The sequence below is a fragment of the Dermacentor variabilis genome, chromosome 11, assembly GCF_050947875.1.
Source record: "Dermacentor variabilis isolate Ectoservices chromosome 11, ASM5094787v1, whole genome shotgun sequence".
Lineage (NCBI taxonomy): Eukaryota > Metazoa > Arthropoda > Arachnida > Ixodida > Ixodidae > Dermacentor > Dermacentor variabilis.
The window spans coordinates 124703765-124715870 of record NC_134578.1 but is presented as its reverse complement, the minus strand read 5'-3'; the positions used below and the strand labels follow the sequence as shown (position 1 = coordinate 124715870).

General features: G+C 45.7%; 1 long non-coding RNA gene across 1 annotated transcript; it reads right to left on the bottom strand.

Moving 5' to 3' along the window:
- Window positions 1-7328: 7328 nt before the first annotated feature.
- LOC142563626 (uncharacterized) lies at window positions 7329-10615 on the bottom strand. The gene is made up of 2 exons (XR_012824362.1): window positions 10461-10615; window positions 7329-7419 (listed from the first exon to the last, which is right to left on the bottom strand). It is a non-coding gene; the product is annotated as an uncharacterized LOC142563626 (long non-coding RNA).
- Between the last annotated feature and the right edge of the window lie 1491 nt (window positions 10616-12106).

Here is a 12106-nt window from a genome sequence, read left to right as displayed (position 1 = left end):
TTCTGCATACAGTGGAGTAGGTGGTATCAACACGAAATTTCTTAAGGGAACTATTACTTATTCATCTATAATTCTGAGCGAAATCTTTGCTCAGTCACTTCAAACCACCATCCTTCCGAATGATTGGAAGGCAGGGATGGTGATTCGCGTACTTAAGTCTGGCAGTCGGTACTCCCCACTTATTTACAGACCTATATCCCTAACCAGCGTTCCCTGCAAATTAATGGAGCACATAATTTACTCACACCTGCTTTCATTTCTCGAGTCAAACTTATTTTTCACCCCCTACCAACATGGATTTAGAAAACACTATTCCTGCGAAACACAGCTTTTGTCATTCACTAATGATTTATTCCAGGCGATGGATGCTAACGTTATTATTGACTGCATTTTTTTACACTTCGCCAAAGCATTCGATACTGTTTCACACAAATTACTTTTAACTAAATTAAGTAACCTCAACATTGATCCTAACGTGCTAGCTTGGATCAAGTGTTTTTTTTCTAACCGTTCCCAATTTGTTTATGCTAACGAATATTGCTCTTCCACTGGTCGAGTAACCTCCGGTGTACCGCAAGGCTTGGTTCTAGGACCATTATTATATTTAACTTATATTATTGACCTCGCAGACCAAATTAAATCATCAATTAAGTTATTCGCCGATGACTGTGTTCCCTATCGTGTCATTTCTAACTCTGGCGACTGCGATACTCTTCAATCAGACATTGGCATAGTAACATCATGGTGTGCTAGATCTCAAATGAAGCTCAATTCTAATAAATGTAAGGCAATGCCTGTGTCCCGTGTTGTAATAAATACCACCCTTCCTACGTACAATAATAACATACCTGTAGAAAATGTATCATCATATAAATATCTTGGTATCTACATTACGCACAATCTTACATGGAACATTCATATAAAATACATTTACGGTAACGCTAATCGCATGCTTGGGTTTTACGGCGTAATTTTTCATCGGCAACTGAAGCTGTCAAGTTATTTCTGTACAAATCCTTAGTGAGGCCTAAACTTGAATATGCATGCTCCATTTTCGACCCTTCCACTCTAAAGCTAAAAGACACTATCGAATCCATTCAAAACCCAGCTGCTCGTTTTATTCTTTCGAATAATTCTCGTCATGCAAGTGTCTCATCAATGAAACTACCCCTTGACTTCCCTAACCTAGAGTTACGTCGTAAATACTTTCGCCTATGCCTTTTTCACAAGATTTATTACTCTAACGAAACACTTAAGGATGAACTAATCTCCCCGCCATCATACATATCGTCACGCACGGATCATCGTTTTAAGGTTGAAGTTCCAACTTGTCGCACCAACGTTTATTTTGATTCCTTTATACCAAGAACGACGAATGACTGGAACCACCTCCCTGCCTCCATCACTGCCATTTCTGACGCCACAAACTTCAAGAATATTGTTAACGAATATGTTTGTAATAATCACCACTCCTCTCTGTAATGCCTACGGGCCTTGAGATTATGACAATAAATAAATAAATAAATAAATAAATAAATCATCGTCATCATCAGCCTGGTTACGCCCACTGCAGGGCAAAGGCCTCTCCCATACTTCTCCAACTACCCCGGTCATGTACTAATTGTGGCCATGTCGTCCCTGCAAACTTTTTAATCTCATCCGCCCACCTAACTTTCTGCCGCGCCCTGCTACGCTTTCCTTCCCTTGGAATCCAGTCCGTAACCCTTAAAGACCATCGGTTATCTTGCCTCCTCATTACATGTCGTGCCCATGCGCCCCCCCCCCATTTCTTTTTCTTGATTTCAACTAAGATGTCATTACCTCGCGTTTGTTCCATCACCCCATCTGCTCTTTTCTTATCCCTTAACGTTGCACCCATCATTCTTTTCATAGCTTGTAGCGTCGTCTTCAAATTAAGTAGAACCCTTTTCGTAAGCCTCCAGCTTTCTGTCCCGTACGTGAGTACTGGTAATACACAGCTTTTATACACTTTTCTCTTGAGGGATAATCGCAACCCCTGTTCATGATCTGAGAATGCCTTCCAAACACACCCCAGCCCTTTCTTATTCTTCTGATTAGTTCAGTCTAGGGATCCGTATCCGCGGTCACTACCTGCCCTAAGTAGATGTATTCCCTTACCACTTCTAATGCTTCGCTACCTATCGTAAACTGCTTTTCTCTTCCGAGACTGTTAAACATTACTTTAGTTCATTACTTTACTTTACTTTGGACATTACTTTAGAGTCCGATTGTTTGCTTGTAGATTTTTTGTGGATTTTGGATTTTTCTGGAGAATATATTTTTTGCCCGAGCCCGCTCAATCAGGCGGAAGCCTGATTCCGCCGATTCCACTGCTCCCGCACCATGAGCGTTCTGGGCGTGTCATCGTCGTTGTTTGTGGCCGGACCATTGTGGCACATTGTGGGCTACAAGGCCAATATATTTGACAAAAATATCAGGCACCCAATCGACAACATTGCAGAGGACGCTCAGAATTGCGCAGAAAATCCGGTTACATAAAATTGTGTAGACTTGCAGTTTGTACAATGGGCGGAAACACACCGCAGTGGTCTGGGAAGTCTTTCGATCGCTTTTTGGAGAAAGACCACGGGAGGATTTACGCAAGCTTCAATTAGTCACGAACGAACCTGCGAATGATACTGCCCTGAACCTGACAACGGCATTATATCCTGCAGACGCCCACGCTACACGCGATGTGCAGAACTTATGATTGAAAACAGGATGACTGACTGAAAGGGGGAATATCACGTGCACTATGCTACAAAACCTGCCCGAAAAATTCCTGGGAACCCTACTCAACTTCATTAACCGTGTATGGGAAACTGCGTACGAGAGGAATGGAAAGAAGCAACACTGATTCCCATAGCTAAGCCAAACAAGCCACAGAACAATATCGGAAACTCAGAGCGATGTTTCTGACAACTTGTGTGGGTAGACTGTTCAGAAAAAGATGGCCCAAAGACGTCTTGAATGACACTTCAAGAATACCAGTGCACTATACAGAGCACTGGTAGAATATCAAAACATGTTTCTACGCAACCCTGAATGCTCAGAATCCGAGAATTTGCCACTCTAGCAGTACTACGCGCAGTAGAACAACTGTAGGCGTTGATATCGACAAAACGTTTGATAATGTAAACCATCAAGCCGTGCTCAACAATCTACATGACGTAAACTACGGTGCCAAGATCTGTAACTACATTAAAGCTGTCTTACTGATACAAGTCCCCGCCTTTTCCATTGAGCAAAGGTGTTCCCCAAGGTTATACATTACCTCGTGCACTCTTCAATTTAACACTTAAAGATTTGCCTAGGAAATATACTAACGAACATTTAAATTACATTTGATGCACTGACCCCATAACATTATGGTATACTTTTTGAAACATGGTTTTGACGCAGTAATAGAATACGTTAGAGGTATCGGTCTCCGGTGTTCTGATAGCAAAACATAATTACAATGGCACACAACGGAAGACGGAAAGAAACGGGTGTGTCGAGAAACCTCATGCAATTAAACCTTGACATAGCCATAGCCAGAAAACATTCATCAAGATCCTAGGTTTTACTGTCCAAGATGGGAAAGCAAACCAATGAATTGAAAAAAGCTGTACACAAATAAACCAAATCACTCACATCATTAGCAGAATAACAAGGAAAAAAACGTAGGACTCAAAGAGCACGAAGTGAGAAAAATAACAGAACTCCCACATAACACCATGTGCACTAACCTGCCCCTACATGACATTCACACCAAAGCAAGAGGGAAAAAGTCAACATTCAACAATGGAAAGCCACGAATCTGGCACTGGGAGTACCCGCTGTCGACTCTTTACAGAAATCAAAGAAGCCAGTATTTAAACCCCATTCGAAGACAGGATCAATGTGCACCGCCTTGCTCAACAGCAGCGACTCTAAAAATCCGAACCAGAAATAAAAGTTATTGCGTGACTCGGATATTAAACGTGGCATTTCCTGGGTATATCTGACCGCCACCTTCAATTACACGTGCTTCCTAGAATCTACGCCACCTAAATTTAAGAACATGAATTCTGACGCGCAGTATGCGGGGAGGCCAAAAAAGCGAACGCGAACACACTTGGAATGCATACCCGCAACAGGCATGATTTACGACACGAATGCCAGCTTTGATAGAGTTACAAAGATGGTCCAAGGAGCCGTGATAACTCGTGCACGGATACCACAACGCCCTAGGAGCAACAGCGCTCGAAATATGAGCAACCACTAGCGGAAAAATGCAGCACAATAACCTAGCCACATCCATATACTGATAACGCTGACGCCATACCAAAACTGACAAACAATGCACTACAGGCACAAATTAAAATCATCGCCAAGGACCACATGACTTCAAACAACGCAGTAGGTAATGGTTCAGCTCAAATGGGTGCTTGGCCACCACAGAATCGAGGGAAATGCCAAAGCAAACGCCCTATCCCGTGAAATACAATTACCCGGGTCCTTTGATTGCCTGGGCGTAACCACATAGGACCCGCAGTTATGCATAAAATTACACCTCGGCTGCAAAGTCTATCCATGAAAACAAATCAGACACCAAGCAGTAATCAGTAATCATAAGGAAAGAGACCCTAAAAATATACAAACACTATTTTCATAGATTACAAGGTTCCAAATGCTCAAAATGTCGAGCATACGCCATTAACAAACACACTCTTTGGAAATACCCAGCCGTGCAATACTTAGGGACAATATACAGGGTATCCCAACTATCATGCACCAAGATTTAAAAATATCCAAATGCTACATATGTGGGCAGAACCAAGGCAGTGTTGTTTGCTGCCACTTGGAGATAGTGAGACTTTTTTGCATTCTGCCTAATTACAGAATTATATTGAATAAATAATCAACTTCTAAGATGTTGTAATTACATAAATGAAAAGTGTCAATGAGAAAATTGCAGGGGAACATGAACAACTAGCGATACAACTTCCCATAGCTCAGTACGTGATACACAAAAGAGTTTCGAGGACTTCACGAGGTTCGGCAAGCTGTGAGGACACTGTGGACATCAAACTTTCCGGTGAGCACCTCGCCAAACCTTTGTGACGGGCCAAAACGTGTGTGAAGTGTGAACGCTAACGGCGGCGGTGAGGCGGCGGCCGCTGGTACGCGGAACGCGTCGGCGACGCGGCCGCGATAGATGGCGACGCTTACGCCGACTCCAGCTACGGAAGGCCGAGAACGCCGACGACAACGCTTAATGAGGCAGCAGGCCACGAGAAAACACCCAGCGCGCAACTGACCTCCTCGGACGTGGACCGAGATGAGATGGAATACCAAGAAACCGTTAATGATGATTGCATCGTCCTCCAGAGTACCGAAGAAACTGGCGGACCCCATGGACGCCAAGACGACGACGGAGATTGGCAAACGGTTTTGACCGTGCGCCAAAAGAAGGCGCTCGCACGAGCGGGCAAAAAGGCCACTTTTTCCGAGGGTGGCTACGAATCATCGGGCCCATCGTTCAAGCCCCCGTACAACCAGCGAATAAAAAGAAATTCAAGACAAGGCGGCTTCCACCACTGCCTAAGGACGACTTTAAAGTGATCGTGCGCCCTCACCAAGGTCTCCCTATCAGGGAACTCACGGCGCCACAGATCGCAGAAGTAGTCATAAACGCCTGCCAAGGAAAAGTGAATGGAAACCAGTTCCTGCTGAGATTGAAACCAGGATCAAACATTTTTATTATCTCAACCCCTACAGAAGAGGTGGCGGATATTGCAAGAAGAATTACAGGCCTCACCTTAAACGGTCGACTGCACGCAGTGAGTGCGTACGCAGCAGTAGGCGAAGACACAAAGAAAGGAGTGATACATGGCATCGCTCCTCACACAAGCCCTGAAACCCTGCTAGCCAACCTACGTCTTCGTACGCAAGGCGTCGATATACTAAGAGCTAGGATGTTGGGTGAAACGAAAACAGCGGTAATTACCTTCTTTGGCCCCATCATACCGCGATACGTCTATTATATCGGAGGGGAGCTTCCCTGCTTCCCATACAAGAATACCATACAATTCTGCAAGACTTGCAAGCAAACGGGTCACAGAACGGACGTCTGCCCGAACCCCCACCTGCCGGTATGTCACAACTGCGGCACTCGGGAGCCACAACCAGACCACGACTGCAACCCTGTTTGCGCCACCTGCGGAGAAAAGCATCTCACGGGATCCAAGGAGTGTAAACGTCGTTTCAAGCTGCCACCACAGCGACCGCAGCCAAAATCACCAAACCGGATGGCCATCAAAACGCCGGGCAATACGATCAAGTCATCGTCGCCAAAACGGAGATGGTCTGACACAGACGATACGGACAATGACGATTGGCCTCCACTGCGGACTCAAGGGGACATTCCAACGTCGCAACCCCAAATTCGAAAATCAAGATCACAAGAACGACACAACAATCGAGACCAAGGGCTATCTGACCACTCCGCCTCCAGACACCACCGAATGTCCTCCAGATCCCCTACCCCATCCAGGACTTCAGTGGCAGTGGGAGACTCGACCCAACATGAGGTGAGCTGGGCGGGGATGGCACGTAAAGGGGCTCCAATAACCGCAAACCCTGAGTACCAAAGAATCCTTTCTGAAAATCGTCAGCTTAAAAAAACAGTAGAAGAACTTAAAATAGAGATGGCAGCGCTGAAGGCAGAGTTTCAGACTACCAAAATTGGGCAAGCTAAACCAGCACAAGGGGATAAACCTGCCGCCCAACAGACAACAATTAGCAACATTGAAAGAATGATGAATCAGGTAGTAGAACAAATTCAGGCTCTGCAAACGTTTCAACAGCAGTTATTTGCTGAGGTGCAGAACCACAAAGTTTATGTAGACGAACAAATGTCTAAACTGCAGCAAACATCACGCAAAAGAGCCAGCAGTAACCCCGGAACACCGACGGCGAGAAAGGTAAAAAACGGGGCTGTTTCCGATTCGACGGATACCCAAATCGTAGCTAACCATGGCCAGTAAAAAAACCCGAACCACGGACACCGCTGAGATATGGCAATGGAACTGCCGCTCTTTTCAGAAAAGAGCGGCAGCGTTACAAGCTTATTTAGACGCCGCCATTATTCAACCGGACGTCATCTGTCTTCAGGAAGTTGGAAAGGGAGTAGTTAAGCTTAGAGACTACTACACCTTTCAAAATCCCATGTATCCTAGAGTGGCGACGCTGGTGCACAAGAATATCGCGGCCAGTGAACACCACTATACCCAATGCTCAACGGAGCACCAATTGATCGAATTACACACTACAGAAAGGAGTAAAACCAAAACGTTTATTGGCAACGTGTACAGCCCACCGAAAGAACGGCAGACTGCGTTTCCCGAGATGCTTGAATGGGCGCTTGGACATCTGAAAAAAAAAGACAGGTTGATTTTAGTCGGGGATTTTAATGCTCCCCACACCAATTGGGGTTATAGGACAAATACAAAAAAGGGCAGAAACCTAGTATAAGCAGTAGAGAAATATAACATGCAACTAGAGACCTTACCCCTCGCCCCCACGAGACTTGGAAATAGCGTCTGTGGAGACACGTACCCAGACCTCACCTTTACATTTAACGTAAAAGAGGGACAGTGGAGGAGCCTGGATGAAAATCTGGGAAGTGACCATTATATTATTAGTTACTCCACTACGACTCCCAAATTAAAGAAGCCTTTCAGAAACGCGAAACTTACAGACTGGACTGCATATAGACATTACCCGATCCCTCAGCATCCAATAAATACAATAGAAGAATGGGTAGACGAAATGATGCAGGCATACCAAACTAACACAAAGCACGTCGCACTAAGCGAGAAAACACCGGTAGTGGATCCCCACCTCGTCCATATGTGGGAAGGCAGGCGAAGCCTTACTAAACGATGGAAGAGACAGCGCTTAAACAGAAAGCTCAGAGCTAGAATAGAGCAACTGACAGAACAAGCAAATGAGTATGCTAGGCAACTACAAGCGAACAACTGGATACAATTTTGTGACTCGTTACGAGGAACGCTCTCAACAACCAAGACATGGGCAATTTTACGGAGCATGCTTGATCCATACAATACAAAAACAGTCACTACTAGAGCATTACGCACATTGGTAGGAGAATTTAAGGGGGATGACGCATCCTTGATCCAAACCCTGGCAGATAGATATATCGGGACAGCAGGAGATAACATCGATAAGAGAGAGTACAAAGGCATGGACAATCCCAAGCTTGATGCACCCATAACGAAACAAGAAGTATATGCCGCCGCTCTAGCATTAAAACGTAACTCAGCCCCAGGTGAGGACGGCATCACGAATGCTATGTTAAGAAATATGAGTGATCAGCAACTGGAACGCCTAACCCGGTACTTCAATGAGAAAATCTGGGAAACGGGAGAGCTTCCTAATCAATGGAAAGAAGCGACCATCATATTAATACCTAATTCGGGGAAAGCAAGAACATTGCAGAATCTCAGGCCAGTATCTCTAACCTCCTGCTTGGGCAAACTTTTCGAAAAGGTCCTTCATATCAGGCTTACCAGCTATATCGAAGGGCACGAACTTCTCTCGCACAACATGTACGGCTTCAGACAACATCTTTCTACACAAGACATATTCGTGAGGCTACGAGATGACGTGCTGCAAAATGTCCCTACAGGGGGAGAGAACATCATAGCAGCGCTTGACTTAAAAAGCGCTTTTGATACGATCTCCCATACCCTCATACTTGAAGAGCTCGAAAGAATGGGCTGTGGAATTAAGATCCACAATTACATCCGCTCTTTCCTTACTGAACGTAACGCCACAATAGGTATGGAAAATATTCGATCTTCTAAACTCCCAATGCCTAACAGAGGCACACCACAGGGGGCCATCCTCTCACCACTTCTATTTAATGTCGCAATGAATTGCTTGGCACGACAACTAGAGAAAATTAACGACCTCAACTTCGCGTTTTACGCAGACGTCATCACGTTATGGGCCTGCAAAGGCTCGTTAGGGCAAAAAGAACAAACTATCCAGGAGGCTATCGACTCGGTGAAGGACTTCGCAGAACAAAACGGTATGCAATGCGCTCCGGAAAAATCTGAGTTTATCCGGATCCACGGGCGTAACTACAGAAACAAACCGAGCATCCACCTAACTATGGGTGACCAGACGTTACAAGAAAGAAATATGGTCAGAATACTAGGACTATGGTTACAAAGCAACAAAAAAGCCACTCACACCATTGCGACTCTAAAATCAAGCACGAGGAACATCGCTAGACTAATAAGCAGAATTACTAAGAAAGGTAAAGGGCTCCACGAAAACGAAACCGTAACACTAGTCCAGGCTTTTATTCTTAGCAAAATAACATACGGACTACCATATCAAGAGCTAACCCCTTCGGAAATCAAAGAAATCGACCTACTAATACGTGGCGCGTATAAGGCAGCGCTTGGGCTTCCTAAGAATGCGGCAAACGAGAGGGTGCAAGCTCTAGGCATATACAACACATTTGAAGAGTTAAGAGCAGCCGTTCTCATGACACAAAGAGAACGACTATACCTCACAAGCACAGGTAGAAACGTTCTGTCGCGTTTAGGCTACCCATTGCGACCGCAGTACTCTAAGGAACAAACGAGCGCAATGCCGGATCCAATACGCGAGCGCATAGTGGTCTCCCCAATCCCACGCAACATGAACAAAACTTATCACACAGCGAGAAGACAAGCGAGAGCTAAACATCTTCAGAAAACCTTCGGCAGTAATCAAGACGTAATATATACTGATGCAGCTAGATTTAGCAAAGGACATGTAATAGTGGCAGTTCAACCCACACACCACGGAACGCTTCACACATCAGCCTCGATACGCACTAGGTGCACTGCAACAGCGGAAGCAGCGGCGATTGCTCTCGCTATCGCATACAAGGAAAAACAAAACAGCTCAGCTTTAATAATGTCCGACTCACAAGTGGCATGCAGAATGTATCTACAAGGCAACATACCACAAGTCGCCCTTAAGATCATAGGCGACACATTGAAAGAAGATCATGCAATTTTATGGTGTCCTGGCCACAAAGGTATCTCGGGAAACGAACAGGCACACGCTCTAGCTCGAGGCTTTACCAACCGAGCTGGAGATACGCACAATGATGAAAAAGACGATCACCTACTGGTCCGCGATATACTGGAGCACCAGCGAAGAACCCGGCAACAGTACGCCCCACCACACAGGCTACTCAATGTAGAGGAGGCGCAAAAATATAGAAGAATACAGACGGATACCTACCCACATTTGGGTAGATACCATAAAATAAACCCAACCTTGTACACTAACTCTTGCCCGTGGTGCGGGTCATGGCCTTCATTGCCTCACGTAACATGGGAGTGCGCCAAAAGACCTCATACCATTAATTCACCTTTGGTACTCACCTTGCTAAGGGAGCCCTGGGAGGCCATCCTCGCTCTTGCTGACCTCGAGGCCCAGAAGGGCCTCTTGGACCAAGCTGGGCGGGTCGCGATGGCCACTGGAGTCTTGGAATAGGGACCCACCCTGCACCGCTCCCTTCCGCCATTTTTTTTTATTTTTTTTCCTCATCAATAAATGTTTATTCCTCCTCCTCCTCCTTTTCCGAGCCACAAGGTCACCCGTAAGAACCTTGCTCTCCAATAAAGTCTTTATTCACTCACTCTCCCTCCGAGTATGAAAGAATCCGTGGAATTTACGCAATATTGCCGCGCAATTAATCGCTCAAGGCGCTAGGCGTGTATTTGCGGGATTCTTCCAGGTTCGGAAAAGGCTTTTATGTAGCACGTATTTAGCAACGGAAAGCTGCCTCGAGAATTTTTCATGGGGCCCTCCATTTCCTCATTGACACTTTCGATCTAATTATAATATTTGAGAAGTTCATTAAATGGAACTAATTATCTAATCAGGCGGAATGCAAAAGATAATCTCAGTATCTACAAGCGATCGCAAAAACATTACCTTGATTCTATGCAGTTACGTGGCATTTGCATATTTTTAAATCTTGGTGCATGATAGTTGGGACACCTTGTACCAACAAAATACCCGCACCCCTACAACCAGTTTCCTGTAAGAGTGGATCGCTGTCTGGCGGGGTTACGAGCCACAGTTGTCCCAACCCTTGGTCGAGTTCATCCTGGAAAGTATTAAAACAGTAACGACACAGGGCCCAGACATTTGGGACCAACAGTAAACGTTTATTCTTTCTCAAGCACCTGAGTGCACGTTACAGCACATGCCAGAAGCAAATCGCCAACGAGACCAAGGCAAACAGCTGAAGAACGTGACTACGGGCTACAACAGGAAGGAGGAGTAGAGACCCAGTGCTTTAGTAATAAATTATACTATAATTGTCAGACGGGCTTTGCAGGAATTTTTTTTCTATATACGTCTCCTCAGACAGAACACCGTGAAAAGACACATATAACGATTTTGAGCATTTGCAACAGCTTCGGCGTACACTCCCCTGGAATGGCAGGAATTCGCGCCAACACCCACGAGTTAAAAATTAACATAGTGATCTAGAGAAGGAAATGGTGATTCTTTGTTCAACTCCCGAGGGAGCACGGCGAAGCGTCGTCAGCGGAGAGGGAGTAGGAAGTGAAAGTAAGTGAAAGTGGATATAGGAATAGGGAGGATGAGGGGTTGGAAAGGGCTCAAATGTGCCTCCGCATGTCCGCACACTCAAACGCAGCGAGGATCGCGACAATGTAAGCGGCCAGGAACGCGCCTTTGTGCTTGAAATCGTAGGAAAATGCGATCGTTACTCGCGACGCGCCTTGCGAGGGCAGCACCACCCGCCCGGCGAGGGCAGCGTTTCACCTTCTCTGGTTTTGGCAACGAACTATTCGTGGTTTAAACGTCGTGCACTGAAACGGTGGTAGATCATGCTTAGAGCGCACAGCATGAATGCACCGTCTGGGCGAAGACTGCGCGTCGATATTAGCCGGTTAACTCGCGCGGACAATTCCAACAGCGCGAGAGATGGAATGGGCTGAACCACGACCTGCTGGGACTCCAGACCTGCACAGATATCCCGCATCTATGGGAG